Below are 15,844 nucleotides of genomic sequence, written 5' to 3'. Positions count from 1 at the left end.
TTGGGAGAAAGAACTTTATAGAGAGATGACAGTGTCTAGTGCCAACGTCAGAAGAGGAGAAATGCACACTTATAGATGAAGTAGAGTGGCCTGGACAGGGTTCAGGAGGTTCTCTGCTTCAGTCAGCTCATTTCTTTCCCACAGGAGGCTGCACATAAAAGACCAATGGCTCTCGGTGAGCACCAATGGCGCTGTAGATAAGAGTAAGCCAGGTTTAACTCACCCCTTCTCTGTGGGCCGTTGTAAGGAGAGTATATAAAGGTTGTTATGAGTAAAGAGTGGCTCTACTCAACTGGGCAGAAATATGAGAGAAAGAGAAAGGTGGTAAGGTTCTAATTATCTCCAGAAGCATATACTCCCAATGACTAAACTTCCTGTCTCCTGCACCTCACCTTCTAGAAATTTCTGCTGCCTCTCATGAGACTGCAGGCTCTTAAGAAGTCTTCAACACATGGCCTTTGGGGATACTCAGAATAAGCTATAGTAAAAATCTGTGATGTTGACTGAGAAGATGTGCATGGGAGGCTACAGTGGACCGACTTGTAGTTGTTGACTAATAGAGGTGCGTTGTGGGCTTTCGTACTAATGGTCATTCTAGAACTTCATTAGGTGAAGATGGGAAATGAAGTAGTTTCTGACTGTATGTCCCCAAGCAAGCTTGATAAGACTGCTTGTGTGGTATACGCCATGCCGGGCTCATTTAAAACGGAAAGCATTGAAATATAGTTGTCTGGACTGTTGGAAAAACTTTAATAGGATCAGCTCATTAATACATCCTTGGAGAAACTGGAAAGGCCCTTAATGCTGCAAGAATTAGGGTATTCTTGAAAGTCACTAAGTATCTGAATGTCACTGGGGACTCTGTCATTGTACGTTTCTCTTCTCCTTTTTTACGTGACTGTCATGTTAAACATGAGCTGAAGGTTCTGCACGTCACTCCGGGCTCATTTTGCTAGGGATCCAAAGGGCTCGACTCTGTCTGCATCAAGACTTCTGGTGTACAAGGACAGAGCAGGGCTGGAGAGATGGCTCAGCGGTTAAGAGCATGAACTGCTCTTCCAGAGGACCTGAGTTCAAATCCCAGCAGCCACATGGTGTCTCACAACCATCTGTAATGGGATCTGCTTCCCTCTTCTGGTGTGTCTCATATATAAAAAAGATAATTTTTGTGTTCTATATCTTCTTCTTTTAAAACCAATTTGATTTGATAGTCTCAGAAGGAAGCCTTACCTTGAAATGAATTGATAGAAATATTAATAACTGTGCATATCTAAAAGCCACACACACACACACACACACACACACACACACACACACACAGAGAGAGAGAGAGAGAGACAATATTCAATGGTTTCATTTTAATGGATTCTTCCTTAATTACATTCTTCTGTTATTCAACAAAATGATGACAAAATGATCTAGAAGATATAGGGACTATATCTTCACCACACTTGTTCAGACATGTTTCTAAGTTGGGAACTCAGTAGAAATCTCCGTGTAAAGCTCCCAAGGCAAGTTCTACATGAAGCCTGTTGAAACTCAGTGTCTGGGTGAATTTCTTAAAAGCAACAAGTAAACTCATAAATGTGAACTAGATCAACTTAACTATGATTCTTCCTCAAGATGGGTAGGAATTGAAGCTTTCCATTTTGATTTTTATCAAATTAGGATACTAATACTACTCTAACTGCTAATGCAGAGTAGTATTACACCGCCTAAAGGAAATATTGAAGAAATAGGCTAAAATTCATTTTGATAATTAATCTTATACCTTCAAGCTTCATGCCAAGTGGCTTGCTTTTTTTGGATTATTTTTATTATTTTGTTTATCTCACAGATATTCCAGAATAGATGGTCAAAAGGTAGAGAAATGTATAAATAAGTTTGAATTTCTAAGACACACTTATTTCAGAGAATTTCTTTCTAAAATACGTTTTTCTATATTAAAATTAATCTACTTTTGTTAAGAGTTGTTTTAGTAGCTATTGCCTGTCGCCATCACCAATATTTGAAAAGTCTAATGGAATTCCATCCTTTTCTTTGTATTTCTTTTCCTTTCTGTTTCCCTGTTCTTCACGCTAAGGACTGCGTAATTCTTCAGTCCCTCAGAGGACTGGCATTTGAATACTTTTTGTGTCTAAATTACCCTGTTTAGGGGACAATGTTCATTTAATAGTTTTCTTTTTTTAAGACTGAAAGAAAATAATCCTCTTTCTGGTTTGCGTTTGTGCAAAGGTAACGTGGTAACTTTGCTGGAATACTAATAAAAGAGGAAACATTGAAGTCGCTGGGAATTTTGTTGATTTGTTCCTTCAGGAAACTGCCCACACATATCGGCGGCGTCCTGCTCGCCGCTAGATGGCGCTACTCTCTTGACCCGTCATGGTTGTTGGTTTACAGTCTGCTTCCATTGTTTCATCAGTTCTCTTCCTCTGTGAGATTTTCCAGTTTCAAACAAAGATCACATCGCATTTCACTGAGAATTGTTATATAACAAATTAAAATTGTTATTCTCTTTTCTATTCATTTCATCATGCTTGGGCTTAATTTTGTTGCCCTCCCCCCATAATTTATAATGGTTTTATATCATAAAGAATGTAGATATTAATCTGTGGAGGGTATAGGTTCTTTCTCTTTCCCAAGGAGTGGCGATTTGATTTTTTTTTTTTTTTTTTAGTTCTAAGGCATCTACTCATTGTATCAGCTTAGATATCAGGCCCGGATGTGTGGATTATAGAAATTAGGATGAGAATTTCTCTTCCTCGCTGTATTTTTTAGGCTAATAGTCTGACTGAGGTGAGATGATTGACTCTTGGTCTTGCTTAATTGTGTTTCCTGAATGGATAAGAACGCTGAACATTTTTTTCCAAATGCTAATTGGCCATGTTTTGAGACAGATTTCTGGCCATGAGTTTTTGTTTCTTCATTTCACCTGGGATACATTTTTCTTCTGTGCAACCCCTCTTTGTGCTTCAGGACAATTTGTTCCTCTTCAGTGAGAATCATCTCAGTGTGGCAGGAGAAGCTCATGTATGCGTTAATGTGGCCATGAGCTCCCTAAGGTCCTTGGTGCATTTCAGGTGCCTTGTTCCCTAGATACGTTCAATGAGTAGTGAATCCACATCTAAACCCTTCTGCACGGGCAGCCAAAGTTCAGCACTTCTTTTGGAGCACTAACCCTGTGTCTGGCCCCCGCTGTTTGGTCTGGTGTACCTACCAATCCATTATACAACTAGAATATTGCTTCTTTAAGGTGACATCTTCCAGATACTTGGTGGCTTTCATGATGTGTATATCCTTGATGTCCTGGGCAGTTTTGTCCTGTTCTTAAAGTAAACACAAAGACTTGAACCTCTTGATTTGCATGATTTTTAGGGTGTTTCACTGCTCCACAGAGTGGTGAACCGTCTTTACAGGTCACTTCAGATGGCTTACAGGAAGAACGGGCTTTGGACTTTTTATTATATTTAGATAGTAATCTACTGTCAGATGTATAAGTAGCAAAGAAGAGATTTTCCATAAAATAAAAGGGGAAGAACATTACCAAACTAACTTTATAAACCTAATAATCTCTGATAACAACAGATAGACCTAACCAAAAATAAAGAACAGAAAGAGGAGGAGGAAGAGGAGGAGGAGGATGAAGATGATGGTGGTGAGGAGGAGGGGGGAGGATGAGAAAGAGGAAGAGGAGGATGAGGATGAGGAAAAGGAGGTGGAAGAAGAGGAGGAGGAGGGAGAGGAGGAGGAGGGAGAGGAGGAGGAGGAGGAGGAGGAGGAGGAGGAGGAGGAGGTTATAGGACAACTTCACTGATGAATGTCTGTTTGAGTTTAAAGGTTTAAATCCTTTGGAATGTGGACCCAGAAGTGGGGACTCTTGGTGGCGTGATAATGATATGATTGCTCTGTTGAGGCGTGTTCTTTGTTTTCCTAGTGTCTGCCCATTTTACATTCTCATTCTCAGGGCACAAAAGCTCTGCTTTCTCCACCTCCTCACCGACCATGGCTATGTCAGCTCTCCCACTCCTTTCCCAGTGATGTCAAAACCCATGGGTGTCACTCAGTGTGGTTACATGCTAAGCTGCAGAGGTCACAAGTGTGTGATGATCCTTCCTGTGTTTCTGAAACACATACACAAGCCAGTATTCAAACACCTATTTCTTTTGGAGCATTAAATTCTATTTTGGTATTTATCATGCATAAGTACTTGTTTGCAGCCATACGTGATAGATTACATCCAGGGTGTACGAGTTGTAAACCATTCATGGCGCTGTAACCTTCTTTTCCAGGGCTACAAGGACAATTCCACATTACACGTGGTATGTTCCCACTGACACTTTTAATGTCGCACGTGTAAAACCAGCATTGCTAGTTTTCATTGCCGGGAGGTAATTCATGGCTTGAACCCTGATGAATTCTGAGTTAACTTTTAGTACTGAAAGAATGTTCTATGATCCATAAAGAGCAAAAGCACTCCTCAGGATAGCTACAAGCTATTTTAGTAGAGAAAGACATGGCTGATTTCTCTAAAATAATGAGATGATGGAAAAAAAAAGAACTCCGGTCATTTATTTTATTATTTTGTTTTATTCAAGGATTTCAAATTTCATTTGAACCAAGCTAAATTTTAGTTTAACGCATTTGAATACTTCACGACTTTAGTGTCTGCTTCCAAGAAGCTTTTAAGAACTGAGGCAAGTGAATATTTTACGAATCCCCCTCAATGTCTCAAAAATGTATCTGTGGTAGAAGCAGGTTTTCCAACAGAGTCCCATTGTTCTGACTACCAAAGGGAAAAAAATTAGTAAGACTGGGAAAGGAAATGCCCTTCTCTTCCTCACCTACAAAGTTTAATTAATGCTGTCCATATGTATGCCTGGGTATGGGAAACCACTGGATCTTGGGTAACCTATCAGTATCCATATCCTCAAAGGAGGATGTTCCCCCTTCCCAAATAATTATTATCTACCAATAGTTTCCCAGCAAGGGGTGGGGCCTGGAGAGTTCCTCATCCACCTATGCTGGAGCGTTGGCTGGCCTCATCACACGTGGGTCCTGTGCAGGTGCTGCACCTGCTTTGAGTTCATGAGGGCAATGATCATACCATGCAAAGAAGACACTTCTCTGTAGCATTCCTCCCACCCTCTCCTGTGCTCTTTTCTTCTGCCTCCTCCTCTAGGGTCTTCCCTGAGCCCTGAGTAGGACGCGTACTTGATAAACACAAAGATGCACTGGGTGACAGAAATAGCCAATTGGAAACACCTTAACTTTTGAAAAACGTTATTTTATTTTTTTAAGATTATAACATAATTATATCATTCATCCTCTTCTCTTTCTCCCTCCACATTCTCCCACATATTCCCCCTTGCTATTTTTGATTCATAACTTCTTTTTATTAATAAAATTTAATATGTAACACAAATATTCTATATACATATATGCATGTGCATTCATAAATTGTTTATAAATATACACACACGTATACACATCATAATACATATTTATATACATACATATTATACATGTGCATACATACACACATGCATACATACGTACATGCTTACATGCATACATTCATTCATTCATTCATACATACGTACATATTCCTAACTGCATAGTACAACTAGCTTTGTCTATATAATGTTAATGCATAGTTTTGGTATTAGATAGCCAGTTGGAGTGCTTGTCCCTGGGGAATACCATTCCACTCTCCACATTCCTTACCTGCCTGCAATCTTGGAGTAGACTTGAGGCCTACTCCCCACCCCGATCCCTGTTAGCAGGTTTAATGTTTAGGCAGTCATTTTGGTGAGACCTTATTTTTTTTTACATATTTATTTTTTATTTTTACTTTTTTATTGGATATTTTATTTATTTACATTTTAAATGTTATCCCCTTTCCCAATTTCTCCTCCACAAACCTCCTATCCCATCCCCCCCACTCTGATTCTATGAGGGTGCCCCCTACACACCCACCTCCCCACCCTGGCATTCCCCTACACTGGGGCATTGAGCCTTCACAGGACCAAGGGCCTCTCTTCCCATTGATGCCAGATATAAGGCCCATCCTCTCCTACATACGCAGCTGGAGCCGTAAAGAGCTTTTTTTTTTTTTTTTTTTTTTTTTTTTTTTTGGTCATCTTTTTTTTTTTTTTTTTTTTTTTTTTTTTTTTTTTTTTATTAACTTGAGTATTTCTTATATACATTTCGAGTGTTATTCCCTTTCCCGGTTTCCGGGCAAACATCCCCCTCCCCCCTCCCCTTCCTTATGGGTGTTCCCCTCCCAACCCTCCCTCCATTGCCGCCCTCCCCCCATAGACTAGTTCACTGGGGGTTCAGTCTTAGCAGGACCCAGAGCTTCCCCTTCCACTGGTGCTCTTATATCCTAGTAAGAGCTTATTTTTAAAACCCACATTTCCTCTGTTGGTCCAAGGCCAATCCTGTTCTCTTGACCAGAGATAACGGAATAAAATACTTAAGAGAAACGGAGCCTAAAAAATTGGCCTAGAGTAATCCTTGACAAGTGGTTATTTTCCCCTCAGTACTTTTCCACTGAGCTTTGAGATACTTGGTATTTGTTTTGTGTGGTGTTTGTGGTTTCTAAGAGACAAGGAGCTCTCACAGACACATGGAAGACTGGCAAAAAAGGCAAAAAGCATCAGTCTCAAAGTTTCCTCTGTCTTGTTGTGGGAAGTCTTGAATTCTTGAAGGCCCTGGGGAAAATCAAAGTACCCCATAAAGCCACCAGAAGGAATAATCAATATGAATAGCCTGGAAACAGTCATTTGTCCTTCATGCTCCTCCGTGGGTCCCCATCATCAGATCATCAGCTGCTCAAGCTTTCTACTTTTTTCTTTTATGCTGCATACATTCTAATGCATTTCTCACCGAAATAACACCCCAAGCGCTTAAGTTCACTATGGCCTCTTAATGCACAAGGTTTGCTGACAAGTGTTTACCTGTTTTTAGAAGACAGAAATGCTCTCTCCTCAGCTCTCCATAACATCTCATCGGGCAATATTTTCCCCCAAGCTCCGCTCAAAGCATTCAAGCAAAAATGGCGCAGGTCCTGTGAAGCTTCAGATCACAGAGGGGTGAGCTCAGAGAGGCGAAGCCGCGATCTATCACATCTCGGTTCTTCCAAACAAGCTATGTTTAAGGCCTTTGTAGAGAGATTTAGAGTTTTTATTATCTTTCAATTGTGAAAAAGAAACCAACTGAAACGGATGAGTGTGTACATCCTTATTCCCGCCCTGTGGAATCTTTGCCAAAAGTTAATTAAATTCCCATAAACTCTCCATAGCTTGATTGAATCTTTGTGGCTCAGGTTTCTTTTATTTTATGGCATTCGATGGGTTTTTAGTATGCAAAGATGGCTGCCTCTGGGAGATGCTACCTTTGTGTTGAGGAAAGGTGCCACAGCTATGAGGCTGTAAGCTCCCAGACACTGCCTGAGTTCAGATGAGGATAACTGAGACTCCTCACAGGAAAGTTAGGAAGATTCAGTAACTTAATTCATGGAAATTGCTTATAATTATGACTTACATGAAATAAACATTTAATATAATTTACTGAGTACTTGCATTAATTTAGGACCTATAATAGTAGCAATAAAGCTATAGAGACATCAATGATCTATTATGCATAGTTGAAGGAAAGAGACAAAATATTTTTGCAAAATTATTTGGAAAAAAATAGAGCACACACAATCACAAAAAGTAGAAGTTACAATGCTAGGCATGATTTTTTTTTTTGTTTTTTGTTTTGTTTTTTTAAGTTTATGAGAATCAAATCTTGACCTTACAAAATTAGCATTTACAAATAGACATTTATGCACATGTCTTACCCTGTGGTGGAGGCCAAGGCATATTTAACGATTTCAATGAAAATGCAGCATCTGCCTTTGCTACGGTTTCACGTTTTTCTGGATCTCCAGCTTCGGAGATCATAAACGAAACTGAGCTGCAGAAGGACTTTCTCTGTAGTGCTGGGACTGTAGGCTAAGTGCCATGTCGCCTAGAAAGCAGAGGAAAGAGGGAGTTAGACAGACACTTAAGGGCTTGAAAACATTATGTAGTTTCTATTTTTTTATAGTTACTTTAGATATTTTATTAAGGTAAATTGCGTCGCTGCCTTGAATTAATATAAATTATTTTTTTCTTGTGTTTCTCACATGTTGGTGTTTCTGGGGTGATGTTGGAGTTCTGATAGAGATCCAAATTACATCTATCTATCTATAATGAATGTGTATATATATTTATATGTATATGAAAGCACATATATATGAGTGTATGCACATATATGAATGTATATGCATATATATGAATGTATATGCATATATAAATGAATGTATACGCATATATAAATGATGACTGTGAATAATAATGTTGACCATGCCTGCATAAGTCTTCTCATGCAGTTCCTTTAAGGCCATTATCATTTATGACATTTTTGTGATGATGCAATCAAGCCTGAATTTAAATATCTTACTGATGAATATAAACAAGTTACTTCATTGGTGCAAGCATCATGAAGGACTTTCTTTGTAATGCGAAATAAAATAATATGAAGTAAGCCCAGCTGGTAATTAAGTTCGGTCTTAGCTTCAAAATCAATACCACCAAGGTGACCTTTTAAAGCCTCACTTCAATTCTTCTTAATACAAATACACACATCACATAGTATAAAACTAATTGAATTTTGAGTTCCCTTGAAAAAAATATGAAGAAGGAAATTTTAGGTATCTTTCCACTATGGCAGTGTTTAAGGAATTAAAAAAAATGTGTGATAGAGATAGGATGTACTGTTTTAATAGGAATAGTTTGCTTTCAAAATTAATCAATAACACAGGGGTAAACAGCTGTAGATTTTATCTACAGTAACTTTTACTGCACCAAAATATTTTGTATCTAAAATCAAATAGCTCTGAAAGCATAGTTAAAGTTAACATTGCTTACATATATAGGATTCTACATGTATGTGGGAACATCTGATAAAAAAGAAGCCATAAATTTGAAAGAGAGCAAGAGGTGGTATTGGAAGGTCAGAGTGAGGGAAGGAAAGAGGAAAATGAAATAACTATATTGTAAACAAAAGATAGAAGAAACAATTAACAATACATTTTGAAGGAACTGTAAGAAATAGCCTAAACTTAGGCTTCATTGAGTTCTCAGGGCTGCTGGGCATCCTTTTTCTATTCTGGGTTTGCTCTCAGTGAGAGCCTGTTTTACCCAGATGGGTAAACGCTATGTTGTGTGGTTCCCAGAGGCCTCAGAAGAGCACCTGGGCACCTATCTCCACATGGGTTCTAAAGAGAGCAAGAAGTCATGGTCAGATTTATCCTGAGCATGAAACCAAAATAAAATTCTTGGCAAGCCTTTGTGGGTTGAACCTACACCAGATGGCTGGGGAAAGGTGTGAGAGAGCAAGCATGGTATCATTTCACTGGGCTCTGAGTGCTGTGAGGATGTGCTCTTTGCTGAGTTCATTCTTCACAGCATTTCTAGTTGACCACAAGGCCTGCTGTTGAGCAGACACGACATCTTTTCTCTTGTAAAATAAAATAACAACAAATAGGCGAGGGGTGTTTGAAGGAGGAGAGTCATTCTTTATCAATTTTATTTTCCTTTTCTTTCTATCTTCTTTTCGTGCGATGGGTAGAAAACTTACCTGGCAGTGTTTGTCTCCTTTTGCTTTCACTGTTAGCTGGTTTTCTTAGAATTAGAAGAATAATCAATAGATTAAGAAGCAGGGATAAAAAATAAAAATGCATCCTACCATTATCCTCAAAATGATTGTTTACATCCTTTATTGAAAGAATTTCTGTTTATGAACCTATAGTTTTCAGTGCTGAATTTTCTATTTATAAACATCAGAGCATGCTTTGAACTGTAACATCTATTTAATAATAATAAGATCTTTTCAAGGACTAGATAAGTTTGCATATACTTTTATAGCAAAGATATAGCTTTGTTTCTTTATTTACTCATTAATTAATTATTCTTGCATCCATCCATCGGTCCATCCATCCATCCATCATGTATCATCTATTTTCACATAGTTACAGTTTTAGAACATTAATGAATAGCAAACAGGGGAAGATGGTTTGTTAATGGAATGGTACCTCAGAACTATTTATTTTCCTGTGGTCCTGAGGCAATGCACAATCTCATGGTACATCCTCTTTATTATATACACACTCCTCACACCTAACTTTTACTCTCACCCTGGACTGGATTTTATTCTACTGCTGCTTTTATATTTTTCTTCTTTCCCAGTCAAGACCTCAATGTCTCCACCCATTCTGGACCCTGGTCGTATTCCCATTTCGTCTCTGACCATAAGAGGAACATTTCAGACATGAGACGAACACCTGTGTACAAGTAGATGCCACTGAAAAAGGCTGAGTTTCTTCAGAGTCTTCCTGAAACAAAAGCGACAGCATTGACAGCTTCATGCCAGGGCATTAAGTATAAAATGATTGTAGTAACTTGTGCACTGTTGTAGAGATTCAGTCCTCCAATTACTTGCTAACCAGGATTCAGTGCTCTCCCAGGCCCAGTGTCACAGACAGCAACATCCTTGATCCTTTGTAACTGGTTAGTACCGGTTCATGGCAGTGTGACACACAGCTTCAGAGGCTGAGAAGAATTGCAAGGGACATGGGATGCTGGCCTTTAGTCTTTTGTCTCTAAATGATGACATAGAGCAGTGGTTCCTAACCTTCCTAATGCCGTGATGCTTTAATACAGTTCCTCATGCAGAGGTGCCCCTCCAACCATATAATTATTTTTGTTGCCACTTCATGGCTGTAATTTTGCTACTGCTATGAACAGCAATATAAATATTTGATATATGACTCCAAAGGATCATGATGCATGAGTTGAGAACTATTGTTGTAGAGGGTAATGCACTGTATCTGGTGAAAGTTATTCATTTTTTTTATGTGAGTGCTCCATAGCCTCAGTAATGGTGTCAGACCTTGGGGCCTCCCCTTGAGCTGGATCCCACTTTGGGCCTGTCACTGGATCTTCTTTTTCTCAGAATCCTCTCCATTTCCATCCCTGCAGTTCTTTTGGACAGGAACGTTTATGGGTCAGAGTTTTGACTGTGGGATGGCAACCCCATCCCTCATTTGATGCCCCATGTTTCTGCTGGAGGTGGCCTGTACAAGTTTCCTCTCTTCACTGTAGGGCATTTCATGTAAGGTCCCCTGTTTGAGTCCTGAGAGTCTCTCATCTCCCAGGACTCTGGTATTTCTGGAGGGTCCTCCCAACCTCCTACCTCCCGAAATTGCCGGTTTCCATTCTTTCTGCTGGTCCTCAGGGCTTGAATCCTGTTCCCCCCACCCAATACTTGATCATGTTCCCTTCTTCCTCTCCCTGTCTCCTTTCCCTCCCAGTTCCCTTCCTTCCCCTTTGTGATTACTTTCTTCTGCCTCCCAAGTGGGTTTGAGGAATCCTCAATTGGGCCCTTCAGCTTGTTGAGCTTTTTGAGTTCTGTGGACTGTATTTTGGGTATTCTGTACTTCTTGGTGGCTAATATCTACTTATTAGTGAGGGTGTGTCCTTTTACATCTGAGTTACCTCACTCAGGATGATATTTTCTAGTTCCATCAATTTGCCTACAAAACTCAGGATGTCCTCGTTCTTAATAGCTGAGTAGAATTTCATTGAATGAACCACATTTTCTATATTCATTCTTCTGATGTGGGGCATCTGGGTTGTTTACAGCTTTTGGTTATCACAAATAAGACCACTACGAACACTGTGGAACATGTGCCCGTGTGGCATAGTGGGACAGCTTTAGGATATATGCCCAAGAGTGTTATAGTTGGATCTTCAGGCAGATCTATTTCAAATTTTCTGAGGAACATCCAGATTGGTTTCCAGAGTGATTTTATCAGTTTGCAATCCCACCAGTAATGGGGAAGGGTTCCTCCTTTCCACATCCTAGCAAATATGTGCTGTCACTAAGGTTTTGATCTTAGCCATTCTGATTATTGTAAGGTGGAATTTCAGGGTCATTTTGATTTGCTTTGCTCTGATCACTAAGAATTTTGAACATTTCTTTAAGTGCTTCTCCACCATTTGAGATTCCTCTGTTATGAATTCTTGGTTTAGTCTATACCCTATTTTTTGGTTGGGTTGTTTGGTATTTTGGTGGTTAGCTTCTTGAGTTCTTTATATATTTTGGATATTAGCCCTCTATTGATGTCCTCTTGTGCCAATGAGTTCAAGGCTCTTTTCTGCTTTCTCTTCTATTAGATTCAGTGTATCTGGTTTTATGTTGAGGTCCTTGATCCACTTGGGCTTGAGCTTTGTGCAGGGGACAAATATGGATCTATTTTCATTTTCCTACATACAAACAGCAAGTTAGACCAGCACCATTTATTGAAGATGTTTTCTTTTTTTCCATTGTATATTTTGACTTCTTTGTCAAAGATCAAGTGTGCATAAGTGTCTGGTTTTGTTTCTGAGTCTTCGATTCTATGCCACTGATTAACATATCTGTCTCTGTACTAATATCATGCAGTTTTCTATCACTATTGATTTGTAGTATAACTTGAGGTCAGGAATGATGATTCCCCCAACCATTCTTTTATTGTTAAAAATCATTTTCATGGCCCTTTTGGTTGCTGCCCTCATGGAGAGCTGAAAGCCAGCCCCTAAGAGTGACTTCAGGTCTGAGACCAGAGGTAAGACCAACTTTTCTGCTCCAAGTGATCTGCTTGATTTACTCAGGACACTCAAAGGCAAAATTCCTCTGGGACTGAACGCTTCTGGTTTCTAGCTGGTGCCTGAACCTTGCTGATCCTGGACCATAGCTCCCTGCTCCCAAACCCCAAGGGAGAGAAAGCTGATCACCCAGAAGTGTTGGCAATCCTGAGACTGTAGGGCAGGAGAGACCACCACTTCTGCCTATCTTTGCCCACATCTCTGGCCCAAGAGGAAGCTGTATAGTGTCCCTGGGCACCGGAAGATAGGAGCAGTCAAGCTCCAGGAGCCCTGCAGTCCAGACTGTGCCCAAATCAGTTCAGATCTGGTCAAACAGCTCCCTGCACCCAAATCCCTTGGAAGGGAGAACTAGACCTTCAGAGGGGCAGACACTCATGGGAAACCAGAGGAGACTACTCTCTGCCCACATTTCTGACTCTAGAGGAAAACGCCTAGTGTCATCTGGGCCCCCTGCATACAGGGACCTAGGAGAAGTAGGGATAGGCCCTTCTGGTTCTTGCCCATAGGGAGAGTTGAAAGCCAGTGGGCAGGAATGACTACACACCTGAGAGCAGAACACTCTGTTCCCATAACTGGCTGAAAGAAAACAGGTAAACAGGTCTACAGCACTCCTGACACACAAGCCTATAGGACACTCAAGCCACTGTCAGAAACAGCAAGACAAGGTAACACCAGAAACAACCTGATGGCCAGAGGCAAGTGCTGGAACCCAAGCAACAGAAACCAAGATGACTTGGCATCATCAGAGCCCAATTCTCCCACCAAAGCAAACACTGGATATCCAAACACATCAGAAAAGCAAGAACTAGATCATCATTTTATCATGATAATAGAGGACTTAAGAAGGTCATAAATAACTCCATTAAGGAAATACAGGACAACACGAGTAAACAACTAGAATCTCTTAAAGAGGAAACAAAAAATTCCCTGAAAGAACTAATGGAAAAGAATAGCAAAACAGGAGAAGGAAATGAACAAAACCATCCAGGAGTTAAAAATGGAAATAGAAACAATAAAGAAAGCACAAAGGGAGAAAATCCTGGAGATAGAAAAACCTAGGGAAGAGACCAGGAGTCACAGATGCGAGCATCACCAACAGAATACAGGAGATAGAAGAGAGAATCTCAGGAGCAGAAGATTCCATAGAAAATATCGACACAACTGTCAAAGATAATATAAAATGGAAAAAGCTACAAGCTCAAAACATACAGGATATCCAGGACACAATGAGAAGATCAAACCTAAGGATAATAAGTATAGAAGAGAGTGAAGACTCCCAACTCAAAGGGCCAGTAAATATCTTCAACAAAATCATAGAAGAAAACTTCCCTAACCTAAAGAAAGAGATGCCCATAAACATACAAGAAACCTACAGAACTCCAAATAGATTGGACCAGAAAAGAAACTCCTCCCATTACATAATAGTCAAAACACCAAATGCACAAAACAAAGAAATAATATTAAAAGCAGTAAGGGAAAAAGGTCAAGTAACATACAAAGGCAGACCTATCAGAATTACACCAGACTTCTCACCACAGAACATGAAAGCCAGAGGATCCTGGACATATGTCATACAGACCCTAACAGAACACAAATGCTAGCCCAGGTTACTGTAAAACTCTCAATTATCATAGGTGGAGAAAACAAGATATTCCATGACAAAACCAAATTAACGCAATATCTACAAATCCAGTCCTACAAAGGATAATAAATGGTAAAGCCCAACACAAGGAGGCAAGCTACACCCTAGAAAAAGCAAGAAACTAATCTTTTTGAAACAAAACAAAGAGAAGTGCACAAACATAATCTCACCTCCAAATATGAAGATAACAGGAAGCAATAATCACTATTTCTTAATACCTCTCAACATCAATGCACTCAATTTCCCTAATAAAAGGTGCAGATTAACAAACTGGGTGTGTAATGAGGACCCAGCAGTTTGCTGCCTACGGGAAACACACCTCAGAGACAAAGACACACACTACCTCAGAGTTAAAGGCTGGAAAACAACTTTCCAAGCAAATGGTTTGAAGAAGCAAGCTGGAGTAGCCATTCTAATATCGAATAAAATTGATTTTCAACCAAAAGTCATCAAAAAAGATAAGAAAGGACACTTCATATTCATCAAAGGAAAAATCCACCAAGATGAACTCTCAATCCTAAATATCTATGCTCCGAATTCAAGGGCACCTACACACATAAAAGATACCTTACTAAAGCTCAAAGCACACATTGCACCTAACACAATAATAGTAGGAGATTTCAACACCCCACTCTCATCAATGGACAGATCATGGAAACAGAAATTAAACAGAGACCTAGACAGACTAACAGAAGTTATGAACCAAATGGACTTAATAGATATTTATAGAACATTCTATCCTAAAACAAAAGGATCCACCTTCTTCTCACCACCTAATGGTACTTTCTCCAAAATTGACCATATAATCGGTCACAAAACAGGCCTCAACACATACAGAATGATAGAAATAATCCCATGTGTCCTATCAGAACACCATGGGCCAAGGCTTGTCTTCAATAACAATAAAGAAAGAACGCCCACATATACATGGCAGTTGAACAATGCTCTACTTAATGATAACCTGGTCAAGAAAGAAATAAAGAAATAAATTAACAACTTCTTAGAATTTAATGAAAATGAAGGTACAACATACCCAAACTTATGGAACACAATGAAAGGTGTGCTAAGAGGAAGAAAACTCAAAGCTCTGAGTACCTGTCAAAAGAAGTAGGAGAGGGCATATATAAGCAGCTTGACAGCACACCTAAAAAGCTCTAGAACAAAAGATACAAATAAGACACAGGAGTAGTAGAAGGCAGGAAATAATCAAACTCAGAGCTGAAATCAAACAAGTAGAAACAAAAAGTACTATACAAAGAATCAACAGAACTAAAAGCTGGTTCTTTGAGAAAATCAACAAGATAGATATACCCTTAGCCAGACTAACCAGAGGGCACAGAGAATGTGTCCAAATAAACAAAATCAGAAATGAAAAGGGAGCATAACAACAGAATCAGAGAAAATTCAAAAAAAATCATTAGATCCTGCTGCAAAAGCCTATATTCAACAAAACTTGAAAATATGG

Source organism: Rattus norvegicus, chromosome 2, assembly GCF_021556685.1.
Source record: "Rattus norvegicus strain SHRSP/BbbUtx chromosome 2, alternate assembly SHRSP_T2T, whole genome shotgun sequence".
Lineage (NCBI taxonomy): Eukaryota > Metazoa > Chordata > Mammalia > Rodentia > Muridae > Rattus > Rattus norvegicus.
The sequence above is the reverse complement of the archived record's forward strand: the minus strand, read 5'-3'. Positions refer to the sequence as shown.